Here is a 9522-nt window from a genome sequence, read left to right on the forward strand (position 1 = left end):
GTAAGCAGATCCTGCTCCACATGTGGTACCCGTCGTGTTGGTCATGTTATTACAAACACGGTAAATTGTCTAATTCGGTAGGTCACATTTGTGAAAAGGGAACGGAATTGTAGTTACGACATAACTTAAGGAACCCAACCGATATCATCTGTGAAACGGATAATCACTAACGGCCAACCAACTAGTGATGGCGTCCGTAAAATTTACGAAGGGAGATTTCAACTTCACCATTTGGAACTTTTGTTTCCTTTTGAGCAGTTACCCTCTATCAAGGAAACTATAATAGGAAATATGAGCCAGGGAATATCAAATCAATTTGTAAATACATACTCCGTATGTGGGCGCTGCTAAAATGTTGCTACATATAAATGGAAAGTTCCAAATTGGGAATGCGTGTGCACTCTATCGTTTTTTTAGTTGCCATGAGGTCGGGTTAAATTATAAAAGAGGGACGAAAGATACCAAAGGGACAGTCAAACTCATAAATCTAAAACAAACTGACAACGCCATGGCTAAAAATAAAAAAAGACAAACAGAAAAACAATAGTACACACGACACAACATAGAAAACTAAAGAATAAACAACACGAACCCCACCAAAAACTAGGGGTGATCTCAGGTGCTCCGGAAGGGTAAGCAGATCCTGCTCCACATGTGGCACCCGTCGTGTTGCTTAAGTGATTACAAATCCGGTAAATAGTCTAATTCGGTAGGTCATATTCATGAAAGGGAAGGGGATTGTAGTTACGACGTAAGGAACATATCCGATATCATTTGTGAAACGGTTATTCCATAACGGTCAACCAACTCGTGATGTCGTCCGTAAAATTTACGAAGGGATGATTTCAACTTCACCATTTGGAACTCTTGGTTTAATAGCTTCCTTGTGAGCAGCAAACCTCTATCAAGAAAATCATGATAGGAAATGCAAGCACGGGAATATCGTATCAATTGGGAATATCGTATTAATTGTTTCATTTAGTTTATCTAATTCAGTTTTATTTACCTGCTCGTGGTGGCTTTTCAATGAATAAGAATATCCAATAGTCTATCTCTTTAACTCAATTCCTTTCATTAGATTGTAGTATTTTGGTAATGATCGTGTATTACCAACAGGGATATTTGTATCATATTGCAATAGTACATTTTGTTTTAAACATATAGAAGTCAATGAAATATAAGCCCCAATGATATGATATAGTTTTAACATCACAAAAACAAAAAACATTAGAAAATCGTATAACGTAATAACGAAATGATATTAGTTTGTTTTTCTTTTTGGGGAACCCACTGATATTGTAAAAGGCAGTTCACCTACACTAAATTTAAAATTGATTTCATGTATATATGATTGACGGATCTTTGCTTGTTTTCTTTTGTTAACTTAGTGGTACATCAATAAAATTAGTATTGCATAATATGATAATGATTACTTCCTATTTTTTAATTTAAAGTACGTTTTTTACATAGGCATGATTTTCGTCGTGAAGGCAACAATCTGTAAGATTATTATTAGGTAAGCTTTGGGGGAACCATATTTGGTAGGCCAATGAGTTGTATAAGCATAAGTACTTTTCACTTTCATGGAGAACATTAGTCCTTATCCCTCAGTCAAGGTCTGTAGACTTTGAAACTTCTTAGTTTTCGTGTATGAGTTTAAGTTTGTGATTAGGTAAGTTTAAGGGAAAACCTCAATATAATGTCAATCATATTCATGTATGCAGATGTATGGAGATTATTTGGTCTGCCCTTCAGTCACGATCTATTGACTTTAAATGTATGCATAATTAACATCTTATAGTTGTGATAAGCCCAATTTGAGATGAACCACTTATGAAAAGTCAATGATATTAGGTAAGCAAACGATTGGCATTTGCAATTCTCATTTTCTTTAAGATGATATGACTACAACCCCTCATCACGGTTCATTGACTTTGCATCAGAGTTCCTTCTGACACTTTCATCCAAAAACAATAGTTATGACAGCAGCCAGATTTAAAATTCAGATATATGGATGATGTTCTCTTGATTAACAATCCAAACTTTTCTGATTGGATTCCATTAATATATCCTGAAATTTGCGGTCATCTCAGTACCAGAATACAGCTGCTCAAATGATACTATTTTAATTTTAAAATTATCAATTTCCCTCACATTAATAACCACATATCAACTTCACCTACATATTGGATACACATTTCCAAACGCATTCGGTATTTGAGAGCTTTTAGCTGCTCCTCAGACTTTGTAAAATGTCACCAGTGTCTGAGCAGAAAGTTGGGTGAACCAGTGTTACTGTAAACCAACTTATTTTCAAAGAACGTCTCTAAAAAAAGTTAATCGGCAGATCCAAGATCCTGTAAATAGATATTTCGTATCAACTTTACAAATTATATCAGATGGTCCTGAAGTATAGAGTTTTGGTACTGACGTTGTTTCTCAACTTAATTACGTTTTATAGTGTATATTCTATGTTTGTTTATATGTCGTTTGATTGATTTAAGTCATTTCAATTGCTATTCTAAAGTGTGTTTTTCTATGTTGAAAATGGCAGTAAATTGTATCGATGATGTATGAGTAGTTGTAGTTGGTGACTTTGTTTTGCATTATAAAATTCGTTCACAAAATAAACAAGATGTGAAAAATATAAAGAAATATAAAAACGATTATGGTGTGAAGTGAACTTTATAGTACATGGGTTATGGTTAATCTTTATTTTGAAAATGGAAAATAACACTATAATTGTGATATTTTCTAGGTGCTTGATTTACTTCCATCAGGAACACGCAAACTTTTGAAAACTTTTTAAAATTTGAAAGCCAATGGTATTTAAATACCCAAAACACGTGTGACTGTAAGATCTCTCTTAGGTTGTCTGAGTTCAGGTTTGATGAATTGGATATAGAAAGTAATATAACAACTTGATGTCCGAACTCAAAGGAATATGCAAAAGGGAAAGTCCTGAGTCAAATGGCAAAATTAAAAGCTCAAACACATCAAACGAATGGATAACAACTGTCATTTTTTCTTGGTACTGGCATTGTCTTATTTAGGAAATATCGGATTAAACCTGGTTTTATAGCTAGTGTAACCGCTCACTTGTATTACAGTCAAAGCTAAAGAAGTACATAATATATAAATGCATGAAGACATATTTGTTGTGAGAACGCATAACTATTTGGTGAAAATGTACTTTTGGTGATAAACATCATGTACATGTAGAAGAAATTTTGTGTCTAAGAAATGAAAAAAATATTGTTTATCGCTATTTTCAAGGACATTTTCTTTGTCTCTATTAATCAAATACCATCATTCCAATGGTCTAGAAAATTTAAATTACATTGACCTTGAAATTTGATGAACAACTACTATATCTACTTTTTCTACATTTAAAAACGATTATTTTATTCGTTCATTTCCATCAATAATGATTGACTTACTAACATGTATGTACCATCAATCCATAGTACCACCAGGAAGCGTAAAATGAAAACTGTTATGATTTTTAACATGTCTGTTTGTTTATGCATTTACAATAAACGTTCTACAGAAAACCACACATTTGTTTGTCGTTTCATCGCCATAATATTATTTAGATTAACAATTGTATACATGTAACATTAAAGTGATACAATAAACGTTTGTTGAATTAATGCAGTCAAAATAATTCAAGCACCAGTTACAGATAAACGCTGAGCTTATTTTTTGAAAGTATTTATAAAAAATAATAGGTCAAAACTAGTTAAAGTCTTAGATACATGATATTTTTTATTAATTGTCATTGGTTATGAACTATATGTCAGTACTCTAAGATATGTACCTAGTGTCTTGTTTTGTTGCTAATAATGTACATGTATATAAGTACCCGTCCATGTCCGGGAAAAAATATCATCAATAGAACGGTAAGTGTTGTTGAACTTGTCAATTAACTGGAATTTTGACAGACTGTCCTTCACTGAGTTTGGCCATAAACTGTGATTTATAACTGACAGTTTTTCTGTTTGTTTTGTTCACACATCGTTCGCAATATATTGGAGTTTGATTCGACTGCCATACAAGTGAGAGGTCTAGCTAGCTTTAACACCAATTAAGTTTAATCCACCGTTTTCTACATAAGAAAAAGCCTATACTAAACATGACAGATCAGCTCGATGTGTTTGAGCTCTTGATTTTGCAATCTGTTTAGGTACTTTTCGATTTGAATTTTCCTCGAAGTTCGGTATATGTGTTATTTTACTTTTTTCTCCGTCAATCTGTAAAATGTGCTGGTCTTTGAAAATAAAACTGTTAATTTCAATAACTAGCATATGTGACTTAACTAGACAGTGAGTTGGAGGATGGTTATCCTTTCGAGTGTTGATAACTTTTTCACATGTGAAATCCTTCATTTTGTCTGAATACTAGCGTATAAAGAACACACATTAATCGAAACCTAACTTGTTATTCATTTTTCTTCTTCAGTTGTAGCTTGAATGTGAAATGGCAGCTGTGTTACATGTGGTCTAATGTGGTAATCAACGAATTCAAATTTAAAAGGCGGAAGAAACCCAAAATTTGTTTGGCAGACTTAATAAAACATATTTCAACAAATTGAAAAGTTAAACAAAAAGGAAATTTTTTTTTCAAATCTTAAATTGTACATAGATCGCAATACAAAACCAAAAGGTTTCATCAAATTGACACCTGAAACACCGGGTGTAAAGTCCAACAGGTTTATTAAATGGTGGAATGGTATCTTATTCAATTGTTCTTTCGGATTTTTTCAACTTTAACTCTCCTTTACTATCGACAGTTACAGACAAATCAATAGTGAAATAAGTGAAACGTTTCTAAAACATTAGGTAATCGCTAAGACCATGACGACATTGTTACCAAACAAGAAATTAAGAAAGAGCCGTTGTTGTGATGAAAAAGTCTGCCTATATCAAAGAATGAAAGCGTCAGCTCTCTAATACCATATTTAAAAAAGAGTAAACATGTGATCCAGCAAATCAAATCAGCAAAAAAAGGTAGTATGTCCTCTTAGAATTGAATAATGAAAGATGAAACTTGAGTAGGCGGTCGATTTTATTTATTTTCAGAACTCAATAACGAAGGATTTCAGGGTGACTGTTAGCGTTTTGTAATCCTGGAAATAAAAAAGAATTCGATTTTTCTGTAACTGAATAAGATATCATCCCACCATTTAATAAACCTGTTGGACTTTACACCCGGTGTTTCAGGTGTCAATTTGATTAAACCTTTTGGTTTTGTATTGCGATCTATGTACAAATTAAGATTTTTAAAAAAGATTTTCCTTTTTAGCTCACCTGGCTTTTCTCATCACTTGTCGTCCGTCGTCCGTCGTCCGTCGTCCGTCGTCGTCGTTATAACTTTTACAAAAATCTTCTCCTCTGAAACTACTGGGCCAAATTAATCCAAACTTGGCCACAATCTTCTTTGGGGTATTAAGTCTAAAAAATGTGTGGCGAGACCTGGCCAACCAACCAACATGGCCGCCATGGCTAAAAATAGAACATAGGAGTCAACTGCAGTTTTTGCCTTATAACTCAAAAACCAAAGCATTTAGAGCAAATCTGACGTGGTAAAATTGTTAATCAGGTCAAGATCTATCTGCCCTAAAATTTTCAGATGAATCAGACAACCCGTTGTTGGGTTGCTGCCCTTGCATTGGTAATTTTAGGGAATTTTTGCTGTTTTTGGTTATTATCTTGAATATTATTATAGAAAGAGATAAACTGTAAACAGCAATAATGTTCAGTAAAGTAAGATTTACAAAGAAGTCAACATGACCAAAATGGTCAGTTGACCCCTTTAGGAGTTATTGACCTTTATAGTCAATTTTTAACCATTTTTCGTAAAGATTAGTAATCTTTTACAAAAATCTTCACCTCTGAAACTACTGGGCCAAATTAATCTAAACTTGGCCACAATCATCTTTGGGGTATTTCGTTTAAAAAACGTGTGGCGTGACCTGGCCAACCAACCAAGATGGCCGCCATGGCTAAAAATAGAACATAGGGGTAAAATGCAGTTTTTGGCTTATAACTCAAAAACCAAAGCATTTAGAGCAAATCTGACACGGGGGTAAAGGTGTCTATTAGGTCAAGATCTATCTGCCCTGAAATTTTCCGATGAATCAGACAACCCGTTGTTGGGTTGCTGCTCCTGAATTGGTAATTTTAAGGAAATTTTACTGTTTTTGGTTAATGTCTTGAATATTATTATAGATAGAGATAAACTGTTGACAGCAATAATGGTTAGCAAAGTTAGATTTATAAATAAGTCAACATGACCGAAATGGTCAGTTGACCCCTTTAGGAGTTATTGACCTTTATAGTCAATTTTTAACCATTTTTCGTAAAGATTAGTTATCTTTTACAAAAATCTTCTCCTCTGAAACTACTGGGCCAAATTAATCCAAACTTGGCCACAATCATCTTTGGGGTATTTAGTTTAAAAAATGTGTGGCGAGACCTGGCTTACCAACCAAGATGGCCGCCATGGCTAAAAATAGAACATAGGGGTCAAATGCAGTTTTTGGCTTATAACTCAACAACCAAAGCATTTAGAGCAAATCTGATGTGGTAAAATTGTTTATCTGGTCAAGATCTATCTGCCCGAGTAAAATTGTTTATCAGGTCAAAATGTATCTGCCCTGAAATTTTCAGATGAATCGGACAACCCGTTGTTGGGTTGCTGCCCCTGAATTGGTAATTTTAAGGAAATTTTACTGTTTTTGGTTATTATCTTGAATATTATTATGGATAGAGATAAACTTTAAGCAGCAATAATGTACAGCAAAGTAAGATTTACAAATAAGTCAACATGACTGAAATGGTCAATTGACCCCCTAAGGAGTTATTGTCCTTTATAGTCAATTTTTAACAATTTTTATAAAATTTGTAAATTTTTACTAACATTTTCCACTGAAACAACTGGGCCAAGTTCATTATAGATAGAGATAACTGTAAGCAGCAAGAATGTTCAGTAAGGTAAGACGTACAAACACATCACCATCACCAAAACACAATTTTGTCATGAATCCATCTGCTTCCTTTGTTTAATATTCACATAGACCAAGGTGAGCGACACAGGCTCTTTAGAGCCTCTAGTTGTTTTACTTTTCAATTTGTTGAAATATGTTTTATTAAGTCTGCCAAACAAAGTTTGGGTTTCTTCCGCCTTTTAAATTTGAATTTGTCCTCATCCGTTCTAGTCAGATGTAGTAAGAATTCCACAATAGGCTAGACTAACATGTCTAGCGGTACAATCAGGGTTTTCCATTCTCAATTATATTTTGTTTGTGCAATGAAGTTTATAAAGGGATACGTTGAGGAACAAAAGGGAGGGGTGAACTATAGAACCCTATGAGATTTTTGATTTTTTTTTTTCATTTTAAAATGATAATTGTTTTTAGAATTAATGAGCAGCACGATCAGTGTCAAAAGCTAAATGCCACAATTCTCTTTATTGTTTTAACTATGTTTTGGGGGGTAAAGAACGTGAAACAAATATTTTGCTGGAATATAAGCCTTCGTTATACATTTAAGTGTTTTGATTTCAAAAAAGAAAATGAATTTTCATTTTGCGTTGTTCCTTGTTCCATGACTTCGATATTGATGACTAATAGGTCTATCTAATTTTCAGACCTCCGTTATGCACAACAGATAAATAGATAAAAATGACCAATTGACTTTGTAAAAATGGCTAACGTAACGGTACCCAAATTGCACCGAGTACCTAAATTGCACCTATTAAGCCAAAATAGTAAAAATAATCTTACAAGATTTCCTAGAGACCGTAAACAATTTGTATTTTTATGATTTGATACTATGCACATCTTTCAACATAGGTAAAACTATTTAGATATGCACAAAACGTTCACAGTATTTATCAACAGGAGAAGTGTTTACTGAAAAAGCAAAATGTACTGAAACGTCGCATGGCGACGTCATCAAAACGTCATCTTTTTAAAATGATCAAATACAATATGTTACAAGTATCCATTTAAAAAAATTAAAGAGGGAAAGCATGGACTAATATCCAATTGTTCAAAATATTTGAAGAAATTAAACAAAAGCTCTGTTATTAGAATTTTGACAGTGCGAATTTAAGCATGGATGCAATTTGGGTACTCCTCATTTCAGAATCATTGATGGTTTGGAGGTCAGTTTAGACCAATTTTTCTATAATTCCATATGGATTAAAAATCAAATTGGTGTACCTATATAATAAAGAAGGATACGGCTACAAAATAAACACAGAATGAAATTTTTGTCTTTATCATAAAAAAACGTAGGTGAAAAAACTGTCATAATAGGTGCAATTTGGGTACCGTCACATTAGATATGTTAATAGCATAACCATTATATTGTCCTGTGTAGGACTACATGCATTATAAACGTAAACATCACAGGAGGATCTTGATGGGTTTTACAGAATGGATTATCAGTCAATACTGCAGAAAAAAAAGGACAAAAAAAAAATAAAAAAAGGGCCCAAAAATATAGAATAGTAAAAAATAGGGTACTAATGAACAAAGAAAAGATAATAATGGGATCATAAAACATAAAGTACACAGACTTATGGGTAAAAAATACATGTATAAAGAATGGAGAATAAGGGGTCTATACTAAAGACAATATAGGCAAAAAAATAATAAATAAAAAGAGACCAAAAAATTCAGAACAGCTGGTAGCTTATACATAAAGAACAGATAATAATGGGGTCCTGAAATATAAAGTATAGAGAATGGTCGGTAAATAATATAAAGAATAGAGAAAAGTTACCTTAGAAATTAAAGAATACAGAAATGATGGACCCTTATTCAGACCATCCCACATGAATGAAGAGGTGTACTTTGTTCAGGTGTTATTATCCTTGTTAGCATGTTTTTATGTTTACATGTGACGAATCGAACAACGGTTATTGACACTAGAAAATTTACCATAAGACTTACATATTGACTATTTTTTACAAAGGGAGCTAGACACGAGACCGCGGCGAATACGTCAAATTACTTCACAGACATTCGTGTAGATCATTGAAGCTCGTTTATCTTGCATTTCGATATATCCTGTCACTAGGTTGCACAGAAATAAAAAAAAGTATTTGTCTACACTAACCACTACTAATTATCCACAGTGCAAAGGAAGGTAATACGAATTATTCATCAATTTGAATTTCAAAGAAAAAAAGATCTTTGCTTCAATGATGCATTTCCATTATGTAAGATACCTCTGTGATGTGGTGAAACAGTTCAATTTTAGGTAATAAATAAGTTATCTTTTTCTCGCTCTCATAGATGTATTTTCACTTTGTTTATCGTTTTTAAGGAGATGAATATCTGATGTTCTGACGATGATTTTATCTGGCATTAGTTGACACATCAAACTTTAAAATTATGTTGCCGATTTTAATTAGGGTGTGGATGGGTTTTACAGAAAAGATATAATAACGATCAAGCAATACTTATTCGTATAAAAGTCCCAGAAAGAAAAATTAGAATACAAAAAATGG

This window comes from Mytilus edulis, chromosome 10, assembly GCF_963676685.1.
Source record: "Mytilus edulis chromosome 10, xbMytEdul2.2, whole genome shotgun sequence".
NCBI lineage: Eukaryota > Metazoa > Mollusca > Bivalvia > Mytilida > Mytilidae > Mytilus > Mytilus edulis.